At 47.0% G+C, this 15,784-nt stretch overlaps 1 protein-coding gene across 9 annotated transcripts in view; it reads right to left on the bottom strand.

The window, feature by feature from the left end:
* ATP2B4 (ATPase plasma membrane Ca2+ transporting 4) overlaps positions 1-15,426 on the bottom strand; it is a 158,346-nt gene extending 142,920 nt beyond the window's left edge. For 4 of the 9 annotated variants that reach the window (XM_082227151.1, XM_082227143.1, XM_082227148.1 and 1 more), the window contains exon 1: positions 15,267-15,425. The gene's annotated coding sequence lies outside the window, so the exon portion shown is untranslated. Of the gene's footprint in view, positions 1-13,137; positions 13,158-14,317; positions 14,557-14,821; positions 15,030-15,266 lie in introns of those variants that run through there. The other 5 variants (XM_082227150.1, XM_082227144.1, XM_082227146.1 and 2 more) reach the window with 5 other exon arrangements.
* Between the last annotated feature and the right edge of the window lie 358 nt (positions 15,427-15,784).

Here is a 15,784-nt window from a genome sequence, read left to right as displayed (position 1 = left end):
CGTCTCTTAAGCTCCAGAGGAATGCTGCAAGTGCATTGTTGGTACCAACACTCATTTTAAGTTTGCTGAAGAAAAAAGCAGTGCTTTGTGGCTGTGCACCCTTGAAGCAAGCAAGTATAGTAGCAGACATGCACTTTCTTTCCTCCCCTAGAATCAGTTCAATTCCCAAGGCAAATGTGGGGAAACAAAGGCAATGGGAAAACACTCATTTTATTAATATCAACCTACTGTATTTAAAATATCAAGGCAGTGTACAACAACCAGTACAATAAAACATAACATACCACAAATACAATAACAAAAATGACAGGCTTATCTTGTGGCATATATAGCTCTCCCTGTTCCACTTAATCCTTGCAACAACCCTGTGAAGTGGGTTGGGCTGGGAGACTGTGACTGGCCCAACGTCACCCAGTGAGCTTCATGATCACGTTAGGACTAGAACCCTGGTTTCCCAAACCTGGGTCTGACACCCTAACCACCATGACACACTACATAAGCCGGTTGGTATACAGTAGTACCTCGGGTTACCTATGCTTCAGGTTACATACGCTTCGGGCTACAGACTCCGCTAACCCAGAAATAGTGCTTCAGGTCAAGAACTTTGCTTCAGGATGAGAACAGAAATTGTGCTCTGGCGGCAGCAGGAGGCCCCATTAGCTAAAGTGGTGCTTCAGATTAAGAACAGTTTCAGGTTAAGAACGGACTTCCGGAACGAATTATGTACGTAACCTGAGGTAACACTGTAAAAGGGTCTTCAAGAGCTGTCTTGAAACTCAGTCATGAGGATGCCTGCAGAATCTCTGTGGGAAGAGTGTCCTAAGGCCAGTGTGGTGTAGTGGTTAAGAGCGGTAGTCACGTAATCTGGGAAACCGGGTTCGTGTCTCCGCTCCTCCACATGCAGCTGCTGGGTGACCTTGGGCCAGTCACACTTCTGTGAAGTCTCTCAGCCCCACTCACCTCACAGAGTGCTTGTTGTGGGGGAGGAAGGGAAAGGAGAATGTTAGCCGCTTTGAGACTCCTGAAGGGGAGTGAAAGGCGGGATATCAAATCCAAACTCCTTCTTCTTCTTCTAAGGCATGGAATCAGTCGGGCCTCTGTAACATGGAGGGCCTGCCCTACATCATAACAACCAATTAGGATTTGGGGACTTGAAATATTCCAATGAGGTCATTTCGGCTGCCCCTCTGATATGCCAAGGTCAGCCGGTATTCCATCTGTGGCTCACCCCCTGATCTGTCAGATGAGCTTGGGCAAACAACACTGCCTTTCATGCCTTCGTGGGCCTCCTTGCAAACTGGGGGTCATAATGCAGCTGCCCACTGCCATGATGTGTGGTTCATGGAAGCAACAGGCTGTGACATCCTCAGGCAGCATCAACATTATTAAAATTTAATCCAGCATCACACAGAACCTTCTTTTCTTCAGACTACACATAGCGAGAGGCCAGACGGTGCCTCTCTCTTTTCCCCTCCAAGCAGAAACAAGAGAAAGGAAAGAAGATTAAAAAAGGAAAATATAGGGAAGGGTTGTAAGCCTATGGAAACTTTGTTATCCGTTGACATTAAAGCCAAAAGCAACTAATTAAACCACCATCAACGTCAGATGTTTTATTAGCTCAGCCTTGGAAAATCTTGGCAAGGGACAGAGGCAAAGTCAGCTCCCATGACCAGCTGGAACACGGCATCTCTACCTGATCAGAACATCACCTGTGGATGTTCAGAAAGCAGGAAAAAGAAAAAGAAAAAGAAAAAGACATGGGCAGCAGTGTTGCAGGGATAATAAGCAATAGCAGCCCAGCCTCACTGTGGTTAATCCTGATAAATTTTGTTGCAGACGGAGGAGATATAATCTCCTGCTTTAGGGTCTGAACAAGCATTTAATTATTAGGCAGTATTAAGGATGAAACTATTATGGGTGCAGATTATCTCACATATGCCCTCTGCCTCCCTATGGGACACTGATGCTTAGCCACCACCAGAGATATGCTACTTAACAGATCAAAAGTCTCAGGCAGCCTGTAAATTCTTCCTATCCACTAAAAAACCTCCTTCTGCTCACCTCTGCAGCCTGAAACAGCTTGTCATTTCATCTCAAGATGGCCACCTGAACAGTGCCGTCGCTGTACCCAAACATCCCCTCTGTTCTGTTCTGACGAAAGCACAGATACCAAAAGCTTTCATCAAGTTGCATAGGTCTCCATTGCTCTGAAAGCCAATGCTCTTGCAACCTGAATATTCATCTGTGACAATCCATGATCAACCCCTAGAAAGGCTTGGGTCAGAGGGCTAGTCCAGACATATCTTCTTTCCAGAGAACACCAACCATGCAAGAATAATATTTGAGCTAGAATGCGGAAATCCACATGTGTACCTAACATTTTTCACAGGTATTTCTTCAGAGAAGGAAAAAATGCTGCCCTGGAAACAACCCCAGTCAGGTGGCAATGAGTAATAGACTACTGTTGTCAAAAAGAAAGAAGTAATACAACAATAAGATATTACTGTAACTCTCCAGGGACACATCCATTAAATATCCACTACAACCAATCAGACAAGAGATGGATGAAAGCTGGAACATCTCAACAAGCAGTGTTATCAGCTGGCAAACTTTGCTAAGACTCCCTGAAAGAAAAAATCTCAGAATGTAAGGCTTGTGCACTAAGAGTCAAATTATACATGATGTGGCAGATCCGATATAATGGATCTCCTGTTGGTTTTGGGTTTACTTTGAAACAGTCATATGGGGCTACAAATTTGATCACAGCAGTGGTGCAGCAGAAGGGGATGTTTAACCCTTGTCTGTGCTTCTTCCCCGACAAATACCCCCCTCTTGAAGCTGCTGTTAACCCCACAGAGGGAAAACTAGAGGCGTCTAACCTTATTGCACCATGACTAGAGGCGTCTAACCTTATTGCACTGGTAGACGCGCACAGCAGAACTGTGGGAAGGATGACTGCAGCATTGGGTCACAAACTGACACCTTAAAGGAATGAGCATTCTATAGCAACCGAGCTTTAAGCACCTAACATTGGCTGATTTTAAAATGAGGGTGTAGTTTGTTAGAACATCTGCCCCGCTTGGGGAATACAGAACACCACTGTTACCACAGCAGATGGTTCTGAGTATCACCTCACCACCACACCCATCAGAGTGAAAGCAATAAAAAAAAAACTAAATTCCTTTTCATAGTAGTAATGCTGTGCTTCTGAGCATCTACACCAGGCATAAGCAAACTCGGCCCTCCAGATGTTTTGGGACTACAACTCCCATCATTCCTGACCACTGGTCCTGTTAGCTAGGGATGATGGGAGATGTAGTCCCAAAACATCTGGAGGGCCGAGTTTGCCTATGACTGATCTACACTACATTGCTGCAGTTTTGGGTGGAGTAGGCCAGGCAGGCTAACCCCCAGTGGCTCCTACACATGTGTTGGACTGTAACTGACAACAATCCTTATCACTGGCCATGCTGGCTCGAGAGGATGGGAGTCCAAAGCTTAGCCAACCTTTGAGTACATAAACTGCCTGAAAAAGAACATTTGTATCATCTGATAGGCTAGAATGTCATGTAAACATCAGTACTGAAGAGCGTTTGTGTCTATATTATAGACAGACACTATGCCAAATTAGACAATACAAGAAATGCGTGATCCACATGTCTTTTCATTTTTAAGAAATGGCAGGCACATGCAGGGGGTGTGGCAGAGATTGTACTCCCATCAGGATTGGGATTTCTTTTCTTAGTACCAGATATATATTTTTGCTAACTGTGGAACACTATTAACAAAACAGGGCAAGGGAACTGTGGAGAATTTCTATGCCAGACCAGCATCCCCAGGGCAAAGAAACGATGTGTCTCATTGTAGTAAGTCATCGTAGTATTTTCTGAGAGTTTAGCAAAGAGCTCTATATTTAATTGTTGATCCTGTGCCCAAAATGGCCTTAGTATCGCCAGCAGGGCCCAGAAGCCAATCTCGCTTCATCCCAGAAAGGTTTTGCTCATGTAGTATTTAAGGGCTTTGCTCATGGCCACTCAGGGCAGAGAAAGAGTGCAGCAGAGGGTTGGTATACTATATACAAGAGCTCACTCTCTGAAGCTTAAGGCTGGACAAAGCCTCTCCCTTCCTAAACCGTACCTCTCCCCCTTTATTATCTAACCTTGGCAGTATAGAATTTAGCAGTTTAGGGCTGCTTGCATACTGGGCATTTAGTGTGGCATCACCTTGTATTGTTCGTTCATTCATTCATTCATTCATAGGTAGATATAGATATGACATACATTTGGTGGGGGGGGGGTTCCAAATGACATTGTACTCTACTCTTTTACTTTCAACCCTCATGTATTTTCCCAGTGCTTCTTCCTTTTTCTCTCCCCTCACAACAGGAAATCCGATTTTTTTTTTGAGAAGAATGTTTAGACACGTTATGCCCTTAGTGATGCTGCTCCATCTTTTCAAAGACAGGTAAACCTGTCACATATTCACTGTAGCCTTTGCTATAGTGGGCACCAGTTTATATCCCTGCCAACATTTTAAAAAAATATCTTTGAATTAGCACTAAAATTACTTTCCAGTTATTTTTTTAAAAAATAAAAATATTAGCAAAACCCTGCATATATTATAAAGTGTTATAGCACTATAACACTATAATGCACATTTAAAAAAGACAGAAACCTTTCCAGTCGGCACCAGCAGCATGTCCCCCCCCCCAACCAAATTAAACACTTCCAATCTACACTGCTAATTCAAAATAAACATTAAACATGCTGGGATTTTAGGTTGTGTGTGTGTGTGTGTGTGTGTGTGTGTGTGTGTGAGAGAGAGAGAGAGAGAGAGAGAGAGAGAGAGAGTAGTAAGGTGCAATCAAGCTTAAATTAATAAGTACTTAGTGTGAAATAAACAATTGATTTTCATTTCATTTTGAAACCCCAAATGGCTGTTCAGGGGCATTGGAACTTCCCCTTCTTCACCCACAGGAGCAATGTGGGAGAGGGGGATCTCGTGGGGTCAACATACAGTAAAAGTTCTATATTCTGCATAGTGTGGAAAGCCAATTGCACTTGAATAGTTATTCATTAGCATCCCTCTGGAAGCAGCCTAGACTTAGACCAGAAAGAAACCAACTTTGGTCAAAGGCTCCTTTTGAGGAGCCCAGCTATAATATCCAGAATCAACACCATTCTGTGAGTTGAACACACACTTTTCTGCCCCCTCCCCAATAATTATCCCTACCACGTATAAGTGGCCATATCAGAATTTGGTACTGCCAGGGCCGGATTTAGGTTTGATGAGGCCCTAAGCTACTAAAAGTAATGGGACCTTTTATATGTCCAGCTGTCCTTTGTCAACACCAATTTGTCACTGTTTTTTGTGTTGAATATATGGTAATTTATGGACCTAATAGATAACTAAAGCCATTTGCACATGCAGAAATAAGGCACCCTATATATAGAAATGAGCAAACCAGTGATATTTTAGGGAGCAGGCTAGCAGGCAGGGCCCATTACTTACATCCTAGGAGCCTACACAACACAAAACACTGTTGCTATATGTAGGTTTTATTTTATTTGTTTTTTATCTTATATTTTGGAAATGTACATCCAGGTTTTTTTCCTTTAAATTTTTTGGGGGCCCTAAGAGAGTGGGATCCTAAGCTATAGCTTGTTTAGCTTACACGTAAATCCAGCGCTGGGTACTGCACACACAAATGGTGTCGATGCAACAATTCTGAAGCATCTGTGCAAATGAGAACAAACTGCAGGGAGGAGGGTGGACCAATTGATCTGAGTGCCCTCCTTAGCATCAGCATTGGTGATAAACTCTGTATGGCTTCATTGTCATCCTATAGTGCCCCAGGGCAGTTCACTGAAGGCTGCTTCACAGCTATTTCTGACAGCATAAAAGCTGGAGCAGGACCCTGGGACAGGGGGGAGGTACACTAGCAGCCCAAAGGATCTGTGAAAATGTCAACAGGGGAACAGTAATTCTCAAAACATGCACTTACCTGCTGAAGGAAGGAAGCCAAATATGTATGAATCATAATCAAAAGAACCAGGACCTCTGCATTTAAAAGCAGTACCGATACATCTTTTGAAGAATAACTGTATAATGAACTGTATGCTATTATTACTGAAACAGTGAGGTAGGGTCATGATTTACATTCTATTTGAAAATTTCATCTATGAACTGCAACAAATATCTGAAAGCTTCTGACCCAGCACAGCTAGAAGGGTAGAAAACCAATTTGTTACAGTGCCATGTGATATATTTAGTGGCACCAAATTTATTACAGGGGCAAGTGAAAGTGCAGTGACAAAGAGGATAAATCCTTGAACCTCAGCAAGCCAACAACAGACTTAGTGAGACAAGACAGCAAGCGGGACAGTGAGAGACCCTCCCCTGAAGAGGGTTCACAGCTACGATTATCAATAGGAGTAAAGGCATGCCTTTCAACCTTTGGTTAGACCATCTGCCCGGTCCTTTACATACCATGGATGAACAACGTTTGGCAAAAACAAAAACGGGAAGAAAGAAAACAACATCACTTGCGGAAAATGTTTTGCTTCACCAGGCATTTTAGACAATTGACTCAATGCTAGTTATTTCAATGCTAGTTATTTGTTCTGTATTTTATGATCTTATGTTATGTTTAATTACAGCACCATGATATTTTGATGGATATTTTTAAATATATAGTTTATAAACAAACTTATTATTAAAATAAATAAACAAAATCTCGCTTGTAACATTGGTGTAACAAAGATTATGAAAAAGTTTCATAGCCAAGTCAAAGGACTCTAAGATACATGCACAGGCCAGCACTTTTTGACACGTCATTTTTCCCTTTGCTGTTGTTCCATTATTTATCATCATGCACTTCCATGACACATGATAAAGTGCATCCTTTGCATGCAGAGCAGTGCCAGGTTTAGGGTGGTATGGACAGTTCACCCGCACAGGGCACCAAGCTGAGGGGGTGCAAAATTGTGTACTTGAGAGCATGAGTAAAATGAAGGGGGGGCTCTTTGACAAACTTTGTTCCAAAAAGAATTATTGTGAAAATAATAAATACGTAGCAATATTTTGTCCTCACTAAAGTTTGTCCCCGTGCAGAAGTTCAGGTTCAATTTCTGGTACTATTTGATAAGGTAGCAAAAGACCCCAGCCTGAAAACCTGGTCGGTCACTCTCACAACGCATTTGTGCTAGATGAATCAATGGTCTGACTTGGCAGAAGACTATTTTCTATGCTCTCCATGGAAGTAGTTTTCTAAAATAGGAGGTATTTTTTATTGGCTGCACATCCTCAGTATAATACAGAAGCTAGACTTCTGGGCTTCAAAGTGGAAACCTCATTCAAATGCCCCTTAGCTATGATGCTCCTCAGGCAAGTCAGTCAGATTGCTCACTCTCAATTCCATCTTAAGGTTGTGGTGAGGAGTGCTTGTCCGAGGTCCTTGAAGGATAGGAGAGAATACATAGAATAAAAATAAGTGATGCATTTGAGGCACTCTTCTGAACACCCTGCCCCCCAAAAGAGATGGGAAGGATCAAACTTCAGCTGTGCACAACATTAATTTTTTACTTCAGAAAAACAAAATCCACAAGACATTCCGGGTATTTCCAGACTATCACTATTTTCAGGTGGGACCCAGTTGCACAATTCTAGTTGACTGGGAGGACTGGTGCAACAAGCTAGCTTTCCCAAAAGACTGGACTTTCTGCCATGAGGGTTGTGAGAAGGAAATGTGCTAGAGTGTGTGGGGTAACACTTGCTTCAACACAACATTCTTTAACCTCCCCACAAACCAATCAGAGCGAAATGTTCAGTAATCAGGTCATCTGGAAGCACCCCATGTGAGCAGGTGCTATTTCTCTATAATTTTTAAAAATAAATGTTTCACTAATTAAAGAGAAAGAATGGGATAAGGAATAAAGCAAGGCTTCCATCCATTTTGCATCTCGTTCATGAGGCACATGCTTTTCTGTGGGAAAATTGGGAAATTGATGATTCAACAGAAAAAGGGGCATATTAGGGATTGTGCCTTCTCCTTGCTAATATCAGACTGTACAGTCATACCTTGGGTTGCAGGTGCTTCAGGTTGTACATTTTCGGGTTACGGATGTGCCGAAACCCAGAAGTACTGGAACGGGTTACTTCCGGGTTTTGGCAATCGCGCATGCGCAGAAGCACTAAAATTGTGTTTTGTGCATGTGCAGAAGCGCCGAATGGCAGCCCACATGTGCATAGTCACGGCGCTGTGGGTTGCGAATGTGCCTCCTGCACAGATCACATTCACAACCCAAGCGTCCACTGTATACAAACAAGACGAAAACACCAGTGGCTGTTGTATGTTCTACAACCCTCGCACAGCCAGCCAGTTAACTATCCCAAAAAATGTGTGAATTGATGTCATAGTGACAGACACCCTACAACCAACTTTGTCAAGTGAATGTATGCATGGCATTTGAAATAGGAGGCCAGCTAAACACTCCATGCTGCACCAATAGCACACAGAAGGTTCACAGAAAGGTTTTCCAAACTGTAGTGCTTGGTATCTCTCTCACACAGATAGAATTGCAACATACAGTGAAGCTTATTGTTGTGCCACAGATCAAGGCAAAGAGTGCACCACTACATTTGTTCTTGGCTCCCTTGATGGCTTAACTCAGATTTCCCACAAAGTAGTGAGAGACTTGAGATCTGAGCAGTTTCCCCAGTTCTTCAAACAGAGGTGGAATCCCTTTTGTGGAGGGATGTCACACCCTCCTGGAAGAGGGAAAAAGAGGGCATCTGTGTTACCCTCTAGGCTATCTGGGTGAATTTCAAAGCTCAAGTGTAAATCAGAGGGAAGTAAAATGTTAATCCCAGCTCACCAACACTCCACAGTCCTGGAAACACAGCTTGCTATTGTATTTTCTTCAGAGGACTAAGGAGTTCTAACTTCAAAGCCATCTTATACTTCAGAAAATGACCCACTACCCATAGCGCTGCTGGTGTGTTTCAAACCCAACCTATAAAACCTAAACCAAGGGAACCACAAGTTATATTCCATGCAGGCACTAGATGCAGAAGATATATTTATGCAGATGCCTTTCCATTTCTACTGAGGAACTGCAGCTGCTGCTAGTTTTGCTACTACGCTAGGCTATGAATATCCATGGGATCAGGCTGCAACATACAGGGTGCATTCAGATGTGGGGAATACAGTGGTACCTCGGGTTACATACGCTTCAGGTTACAGACTCCACTAACCCAGAAATAGTACCTCGGGTTAAGAACTTTGCTTCAGGATGAGAACAAAAATCGTGTTCTGGCGGCGTGGCAGCAGCAGCAGGAGGCCCCATTAGCTAAAGTGGTGCTTCAGGTTAAGAACAGTTTCAGGTTAAGAACGGACCTCCGGAATGAATTAAGTACTTAAGCCGAGATACCACTGTATTGCATTAGTTTCCCTGGCTATGATGCTAGAGCTCCTGTCCCATTTTCTAATGTTCTTTTTGACCAATATACCAGCAAGGATATGAAACAATATACCAGGGTCCATATGAAACTACCTGGACCCTGAGATCACAATCCAAGGCCCTTCTAAGGAACATAACAGACTGTCTTCTGTGGGCAGCTTGCTGATGGAGAACATTATAAGGTGATGGATTATAGCCAGACAAAACTTGACTATCAAAATCACTCTAGAGATATGAGTGGACAGGGTGGCAACACAAGAATGGGCCTTTTCTGCAGTGGCTGCCCTGTTTGTGGAATGCTACCCCTAGGGAGGTTCAGGGCCCCCCTTCATTATACACCTTTAGACGCTAGACAAAAATGTTCCTCTTCAACCAGGCCTTTGGCTCATTAACTTCCAATACCCTTTTAAATGTGTTGTGGGAAGAGGGGTTATTTGTGCTGGTTTTTATTATTTGTGTGTGTTTGTTATCTTGCATTTTTGTGTTGTGAACCACAAATGAAGAGTGGCATACAAATTTAAATAATAATAAAAACCAGTTGGTGTGGTGTGATAACAACATTGAACAATTCCCCCACTCTTCTTGCACATGCGTGCTTCCGTTCCCACATAATAACAGCAGGCAAGAACCATTCGCCAGTATGGAGCCCCAAGTTTTATCACTTTAATCCTGCAACTCTGAGGATTATGGAGGCTGCAAACAGGTATTTTTTTTCCTGGAGTCAAGTAACATGGAAATGTTACACAAAACATGTGCTATGTTTCGTTAGATTTCTTGGAAGTGTCTTTTATGCCATGTGGAAGTTGAAATATAAGGTGGAATTTAACACTTGGGGGAGCTTTGGGAAAAGGGAATAATCTGCCATCTGAATGCAACCAGAATCATCTGTACTCTGAGCATTCTGACTTGCAGGGAGTGGGGAGATTCCTTGCCCTTGGCTTGCTGACAAGTGGCTTTGCAGAAGACTGCTCAAATCCTTTCTGCTCGCTATTTCACACCTTTACTTATGTCTAAAAATAACATTGCACGGAAGGGGTTTGTTTTGCTGTTTTGCATAGTGAATGAAAACAACAAGATGACATTTAGGAGATATTGTGCAGGTGGTGGGGATTCAATCCAGATATTCAACAATGCTCAGACCCAACGCTTTCATAGAGATAGTAAGAGATCATTCCCTCCCCCACACACAAACATTCATGGGTGTGTGGATGATGGGGCTTAGAGTATGATTCACCCCGATGTTGTGGGTTTCTGCCCCCTCCCTCCCTTAATATGACAGGCTGGTGCAAACAGGGAAGTAAAATTAATGAAACACATCAAAACCCCATTGAAAAGAAAATCAAGCAACATTACCCTATAGAGAGCTGCAATTCAGCCCTGAGTCATACTTCTCAACTAGACCTTCATATTGCAGAATAGCTTCAACACCCCAAGTTCCCTACAAGCCTTTAAGACAACCAGCACCCTACACTTGAGTATTCAACAGCCTCAGCTAATCAACCCTTTCTTGGCTCTCCTCCCAGCTCTGTCACTGCACCTCCATTCTGATTTTCTGACTTGTAATAGCCTTCATTTAATTCTAAGGCTAGATTTGCACACACTCTGGCTTGCGACAGCCTTCATTATTCCAGCCTTGCCCCACTGCACTCCAGCTTTACCATTGAATTACTGCCCCACGTTGGGAGAGGGCTGTGGTTCCATGATGGGAATTGCAACCTGCGAGAGGCTTCTTCTTCAATCCCTGAAAAATCCAGTTAAAAGAGCACAAGAAAGCCTGGGCAGGGAAGATCTCTCCGGAGGCTGGACACACCAACAATAGGACTGAGGCTCTCAAAAGGCTGCTCCATATTATCTTTTTGTATTGTGCACATATTACTGCTTTCCCTCCTCTATCCTCCCTGCACAGTGAGTGGTGTTAGGTAGGGCTGAGCCATGCCATGCAAAGCACCATGTTACTCTGAATTCACACCAGGCAACAGAAGCAGCTAAAAAGTCCTCTTCCTGCACTTTTAGAGAAAGCAGAGATTTATTTTTTTAGCCGCTAAACAAAATTATGCTTTAACGCTTCTCTTCCCTGGACTCTATTGAAGGCAGGCACTCCTAAGGCATGGTAAATGCAGCACACAGGTCTGAGATCAGAGATGGGGGAACCTGCAGCTCTCCAGATCTAACACCCATCAGCTGAAGCTGGCATGACCAATGGACAGGGATGGTGGATGCTAAAAGCCAGCAACACCTAGTGGAGGTTCCTCTCGAGCAAGGCACACTCGGAAAGGAAATGGGAAGGGAGGCAACAGGAGGAACAAAAACAATTTTAACCCCAGCGACAGTTCACTAGCAGATGGGAGTTTCCCCCAAATGAGGTTGTGCTTTCCCCCCACCTGTCAGGAGCCTGGCAAAAAGTCAAGACAGGATTGCCTTGCCGCTAATGGGGAGGGGGAAAACAGGGTGTGCTTCCATCTGCTACAGCCATTTGGCAGCCCTGATTACCAACTGTGTCAGACTGCAGGGGTTCTGCACAGCTACCCATAGGAGGAGTCCCTGGTGTCAGCTGCTCGGAGGGGGGAGGGAAGAGGAAGAGAAAGGGGAGATCTCGGGGGAGTGCGGAAAACACCATGCAAAGACAGACAGACACACACACACACACACCAGGATCCTATGCAAGAGTACTACAAAGTAATCCCAATGAGCTTAATTGGATTTACTTCCAGGTAAACGTGCAAAGGATTGCAGCCTTAAACCTTTTGGGGCGAGGTGAGGGGTGGAATTCTCTTCAATAGTTACTTAAAGATGTGGCTGCTGCCTCTAAGCCCCCTCCCCAAATCTTTGAAGAATCTTTGACTCTAACAAGCTTTGTGGGGGACACAGAAAACAGAACGCCACTTGGAAATAAAAAGCATTGCTATATAAACACTACACACACACACACAGTTCCATTTCCTCCTCCACAACACACGCCCGCCCTCCTCTTCTAGACTGCTCAACGCAGATTCCTACAGAACTCTCACAACTAGGGGAGTTAAGGAGTAGGAAAATGTCATGTCACTCCTGCCTAGCCCGCTCTCCCGCCCCTTTAACGCATGCTAAAGGGAGACGTGGATTTTCTAATCGATGCGACTCTGAATAATGCGCCGCGGGAGAGGTTAGTGTTAATTCCTCCCCGTGTGTGTGTGTGTGTGTGTGCGTCCGCCACACTAGCAACACAAGGGGGGGGGGCGGCGGAGAGACAGCCCAGCGTGGTTTGGGGCATGGGATGGGTGTGGAAGGCACATTCCGCTGCCTGCACGGGTGCATCGAAGCAGCGGAACAAGTTACACAAGCGTGCCCTTTCTCCTACTTTCTCACTCCCACCGAACCTCACCTGCTGGCGCGCTATGCGGCCATGGCCCCCAACTTGTGTCCCCCCCCCCCACTTCTTCTGGCAGGCCCACTAACACAAGCCCTTCCCGACTCGCCAGAACCACCCGGCGTCCGGTCCTGCTGCCCTTGACCCACCCACGCAGCGTGGGCGGGGAGTCTCCTTCCGCCGCTCCCCCGCACGAAGCCCACCCCCCTTCTCCTCCTCGGCCGATCTCCGCAGTGGCAAGCAGAACATTCCTCCAGGCGCCCCGCTTTGCAACACCCATTGCCAAACCCTTAGAAAGACCTCCTCGTCGGGGCGGGGCGGGAAGAGGACCTGCGGTGGGAAGGAGGGGGCGGCCGGGCACGCTCTCCCCGTCCTGCCGCGCCCCTCGGAGGCGACCGATTAGCTGGCATTTTTCGAGCTCCCCCGCTCTCCCTCCCCCTCCTCCTCCTGCATCCGTCCGTCTGGCTTCCAGCAGTCCATTTGTCAGCGCCAAGCAGGCGCCCCCGCCCCGCCAAGCAGCGAGGAGGGGCCCAGCCAACCCGCCCCCCCCCCACGCCGCCGTTTTCAAATTAAAACGCCTAAACGGTCGTCGTCGGTGACACACAGACCCAGTATTGTGCTCCCGACCCGGTAAATAATCAGGTTACTGTGCTAAAAGCCCAGGAGGCTGCACAAACACACCACGCAAGCGGGCTACAGGTTCGGATCTGGCATTCTGAACTGCACAGACCGCCTCTCGCGCTTGCTAACTTGCTTGCCATCTCCCCCTGCTTTTTCTTTTTTTAAAAAGAAATACTGAACACCCCCCCCCCAAGAGAGCGGGATCGGGGCCCCATGTGTAAGGAAGGCGCTGCCCGGGAAGCGCGCGCGCCCTGGCTGCGCGCCCGCTCAACCCCGCACGCCTTTTACTACGGATTGGCCAAGAGGTCGAGACTTTCGTTTTCTTTTACTCCCCTTCCGCGCCCCGCGATCCGTTGAATGAGTCTTTCTCTCACACTCCCCTCACACGGGCGAAATTGCTTCAGGAATTCAGCCCTCCTTCCCGCGCCTCCCACCCCCCGCCCGGCCTCTAACCACCACCTTTGCTAACAGAGGAGTGTTGTAATGTTGGGGGTGTATTCCTGAAACGGCGATTCAGGAAGATAAGCCTGTCAGGCGCGGTTACACCGCCTGCCAACATTTCTGCATGCAGCAGAGTAGTAGTGGAAGGATTTCTCTCTTTTTCTAAGTTCAGTTTCAACATCGCGGGGGAAGAGAGAGATAAAAGGCTGGGAAACAAGATATTCTGTACTCTTCTTTTTTTTAAAAGGCAGTCTATGAGCAAACCCACAGAGCAACCATGTTACAGTTGTAAGCAAAACAAAATAGCCCACCATCAACAGGCACGCAGCTTTATTATAGCTACAGACAAGACGCCGACTATAATCGTTAATGGATTTCCGCAAACGCCCCGCTGCTCCGCACAAGAACACACTCTTAAAAGAAAAAGCAGCAAAACCAACCAACTGACCTCAAGGAGCGCCCCGGATTTTCCATCGCTAAATTATAGGCGGACAAACTGTTGCTTTTATTGTGCACTTTGTGCAGCCGGTTTGCATTACGAACCTCCCTGTGATCTCCGTATGAAGGGCGGGGTACAAATTCAATGGAGAAATGAAAATCAACTCTGAAACACTCTCCCACCCCGCTGCGCGAGAAACCGGCCAGACGGAGGATCTTTCCGAGCCCGATCTCTTCCCGGCGCCTCGCGATTCCCATGCAAAGCGGCGGCTCCGCTCCGCCCCACCCAAATCTGCCTTCCTGCTCCATCTCCTCCCTCCTCCCAAGTTTGGTTCCTGCGGACCGAGCGCACCACGAGCGGGCATGGAAAATATGTTTGCAACACTTTTCCATCCTCTGCCTGTTCCCCCAGTCAGGCTGCCGGGGGGGGGGGAGGGCTGGCGTCCCCCTCGCCAGGCCCCGGGGGCGAGCGCAAAAAAGCGGGAGAAGGAGAGATCCGTAGGATCTGGCTTACTTTGGGCGCCTGTCTGTAAGCAAGCAGGCGGCGAGATCGCCGCGACGAGTGTCTTTCCGAGAGCGGCGGGCTCCGGCCCCGGAGAACCCACCCAGCCGCTCCAAGCGTGGCGGCTTCGGCTTGCCCGCAGCGTCCGCACCCGGATTCGCGACGGCTTTGCGCGGCGCCGGAGACCAAGGCGGCTTCGCAGCTGCCTTTCCTCCGCCTCCAGCCAACCCGCCTTTCCCAGACTGGGAAAACCCCCTGGATTTCCAAGGGAGGGAGGAGATCTGAAAGGGGTGGGGTGGGGGAGAGCCCTGGGAAGCTCGATTCCGGATCCTGCCGGTCTCTCGCTCTTCCCGAAGTTTGGAGCGAGCCGGGATGCACCCCGGAGTGGCGGGAAACGGCCCCAGTCCAGACTGCGGGGATCCTGACAACACGGCGCGCTTAGGGCGCAGACACGAACCTGCGGGAAGGCGGCTCCTCGGCGCGGTCTCCGCGCTGCCTCTTCGCCCCTTTTTTAAATCCAGCGTTTTGCGAGTCGAGTCCCTCCTGCTCCGAGCGGCGCGAGCTTAAGAAAATGCTCGTCATGGCAACGCCACTGCCTAGTCCGGCCAGACTCGCGCCCCCCGCCCGCCCTTCTCCAAAGGAGGAGGGACTCTCTTAAGGTGGAGCAGGCGAAGCCCGGACGCCTCGGAGCTTTTTAAGGGGGAGGAAGGGAGATGCGGCTCCCTGAAGATCGCTGGAGGGTTTTTGCTCGCGCGCGCGACCCTCCCCCCCCCCCCCCGCATGTAGGGAGACAGATAAAACTCTGAGCAGGAGCAATGGAGTGCCTGGGAGGAATGGGGAGAATCGGAGATGCCGGGCTGGTTTGCTTTTTTTCTTTTTTTAATTGCACGCTGCTGCAGGCAATTATTAAACACCGCTGCTTTGGAAGAAAAGGCAGCTTTTAGAACAAAGTATCTCTCGATTGCGGCTGCTTTC

This window comes from Podarcis vaucheri, assembly GCF_965113315.1.
Source record: "Podarcis vaucheri genome assembly, chromosome: 6".
In the NCBI taxonomy this organism is placed as follows: Eukaryota; Metazoa; Chordata; class Lepidosauria; order Squamata; family Lacertidae; genus Podarcis; species Podarcis vaucheri.
Note: the sequence above shows the minus strand (reverse complement) of the source record. Positions and strands in the feature narration are given on the sequence as shown.